At 40.3% G+C, this 3,337-nt stretch overlaps 1 long non-coding RNA gene across 1 annotated transcript; it reads right to left on the reverse strand.

The window, feature by feature from the left end:
• Nucleotides 1-212: 212 nt before the first annotated feature.
• LOC148071609 (uncharacterized) lies at nucleotides 213-1,539 on the reverse strand. Its single transcript, XR_015712790.1, has 2 exons — nucleotides 618-1,539; nucleotides 213-540 (listed from the first exon to the last, which is right to left on the reverse strand). It is a non-coding gene; the product is annotated as an uncharacterized LOC148071609 (long non-coding RNA).
• Between the last annotated feature and the right edge of the window lie 1,798 nt (nucleotides 1,540-3,337).

A 3,337-nucleotide genomic window follows, 5' to 3' on the forward strand; every position in this document is an offset into this window, starting at 1 on the left:
TCCCTTCTTACATGGAAACACGTACGAACAACACGTTGTTTTCCAACAGCAGTGGCTGATCAACTGTCAACTGTTGATGTAGTAGCTGTTCATGACCTTCTTCGTGTTTGTGTCTCCAGAATGTTCCAAGTGTCACACAAGTTTTGTCTCCTTTTTGTACATTTTTTAATATTAATTCTGATTCTAAATATCATTTTTCTATCTCATTCCAGCAACAACCCACACTTAACTCATAACATAGATCTAATGGCAATGATCTGATGTTCCACCAGATGCTGTGGGGCCAGAAAACCCTATGTCAAGAGACCACCGAACGCCTTCATGGTGTTCATGAGGGAGAACAGGGAGAAAGTGAAAAACACGATGAAGCCTGAAGATGCAGAGACCAACACCCTCCTGGGGCACATGGTGAGTGTCTAAAACACAGCCAGATTTGTACAAGTCCGAAAAGCTCTTGTTTGACGACCTGTTTTCCTGTTTATACAGTGGCGGAAGTTGTCGTCGCAGGACAAGGATTTCTACTATCAGATGATGAAGATCCTAAGGAGGAAATTAAAGTCATTGACACATTTGTGGATCAACAGTTCAAAGGGATGGAAGTGAAAGATGATACGAACCTTGAAAAGCATCTACTAGCTGTTCAGACTGACGTTCAAACTAAGCTTGTGAGACTGACGCCAGAAATGGAATCAGGAGCGGCGGGTCATCTGCTCGACCTTCACCACCGGCAGATTTATATCCACCTCCAGGATCTTCTGCAGGAGAGCAGCAGCACCCAGAACAGCACCAAAAAGGAATATGATTAAAAACAAGATTCAATTTTCAGGTTTCATGGTAAATGGATAATTAAGTAAATACAAAACAGAAAATAGACATTTCTTCTCAACAAAAACAACTTTTACCTCATGTTTAGTTATTCTTATTTTATGAAAAAAAACATTTGGATCTTCAATCGGTTCTAATTTGTTGTGTTCCTGTTTGGTTTCTCTACTTAAAATTGAAAATGAAGTAATTTTACATTTTTAATCTATGTTTGCTGCAGCCAAATGATGTAAAAATGTGTAATAGATACATAAAAACTTTTTACCGAATACGATCTTTCCTCACATGTTCTTTTCGAGCTTCTCAATGATTATTAATAATAATGATCTTTATGGACATAACACGTTTCAGACTGAGAGTAGCGACACTATTCTTTAAATAATAGTAAAAAACAAACATTATTTAACAATAAGAAACAGCACCAAAAACATTAATATAATAAAAAACAAGATTTAATTAAGTAAATTGGGTTTAGACTTTGGCGTCACACCGAGGTACTGCCCCCTGCTGGACACCATTTGAAAAACAAAACGGAAAACTACTCCTAAATAAGTTGTTTTCGAGTAATAATGCAAAATTCAATTACAATCGCTGTTTCTTAACTAACCTTTATCTACTAGGTTCTGGTAGTGAGTGATACATGGGCGAAAAATTAGGTGAAATAAGGCGGCATTAGCTTAGCTACATGCTAACGTCATGCTACAGAGGTTGGATTAAATAAACGAATAAGCTTCGAAAATAATAAGCCAAATTGATAGATTAATTAAACCATATCGACGATAGTGAGATGTTTATTTCCCCGTGTAGCGACACAAGGATCTCAACAGGATAAAAAGGTTGTCGTGGTCAACGTTGACAAGTGTAACGGCTAGTTTTAGTGTTAGCCGAGTGACAAGTACAAACTTGAATCAAAAACTTCGAAGAGAAGGTAACAAACAAATCTTTTAAGAAATGAAACAAATAAACAACAAAAAACGGTCACTCACGGAACATCGAGTCCTCACCGATGTACGAAAACATGACGGCGATGACACCTGCAAGTGGACGAACGCTCGCTTCTGATTGGCTGACACCTGAACCTGCGTCAATGATGACGTACACGAGGCCTTTAATGCGTCTTTATCGAAGCGATATAAAATGTAATTTCCACCTGGATTTACCGTATTTCGCATCGGACCTTCGGTAAGTATCACCTTTTCCAATTGAGTCCATCTTAGTTCTGCTTTAGCCACATTTTTGCTAACAATCCCACAACTGATCCAACGTCACTCAACACACACGTCAATAAAAAATACTTTTAATGTAATTTAAATGTAAATGACTCGTTTGAATTAGGCAGTAACTTAATTACTTTGACATGTTAATTAAAACAGCAAGAGATATTATAAATATAAATGTATTTATTTGTACAAGTAGTACAATTATTGTACAGTTTATTACCACAGATCATTGTTAGTAACATCACAATAATACACGTTTCCTAAGTGTTGTTTCAACAGTTAAGGTTTATGTTTTAATTTTGGTTTAAACATATTTTATCTGATCAATAATCTATTGTACAGATGATTTCAACAATGGACCTCGTCACTATCGATCTGAGCAGCTTCTCGTCCGAGTGGACTGATCCAAGCACGGAGTCGGACACAGTCCACTCCACGTTCCTGTCCATGATCGGGGACCTTCCGTCTGCTCCTGATTTGGACTCTGCTGCTCAAGACGATCTGCTCTTGCTCAAACTCATTGAAGAGGTTGATGTCGAGCAGTTAGAGAAAGACTTGACCTCAGAGTTCAAGATGACGACGGCCCCTGAAACCCACCCCTTCCAATGTGGAGCCACGACGGTTCCATCGTTTGGACGAGTGCTGTCAGAGAACACACTAAGGCACTACCATCAAGTCCCAGCTGGGTTGACTTGGGTCAACAGTGGAGTCCCCCCAGGGTTCTGGGTTCAGCCGCGACCAGCTGTGGAAGTCATGAGCCCGCTCGTCTTTTTGTAAGTGTCACACATGTTCATATCCAACTCCACGTCTTAAATATCGTCTTGAAATTAACTTTCCTTTTCATTCTAGCAACAATCAGAACATCCAGAAGACCTCCAGCCGCGCTCCTTCTCCGCCTCAGGCCTGCTCTTCCACGTTAGTCCTCACGTTTGATTCAATTAAATGCACACTTAACTCATAACATAGATCTAATGGCAATGATCTGATGTTCCACCAGATGCTGTGGGGCCAGACCGTACGTCAAGAGACCAGCGAACGCCTTCATGGTGTTCATGAGGGAGAACAGGCAGATGGTAAAAAACACCATGAAGCCTAAAGATAGTGCCGAGACCAACACCATCCTGGGGCACATGGTGAGTGTCTAGAACACAGCCAGATTTGAACAAGTCCGAAAAGCTCTTGTTTGACGACCTGTTTTCCCTGTTTCTACAGTGGCGGAAGTTGTCGTCTCCAGACAAGGATTTATACTATGGGATGGCAAAGGATGAGAGAAGAATCCACGCCGAGAAACACCC

This window comes from Callionymus lyra, chromosome 9 (assembly GCF_982586985.1).
Source record: "Callionymus lyra chromosome 9, fCalLyr1.hap1.1, whole genome shotgun sequence".
NCBI lineage: Eukaryota > Metazoa > Chordata > Actinopteri > Syngnathiformes > Callionymidae > Callionymus > Callionymus lyra.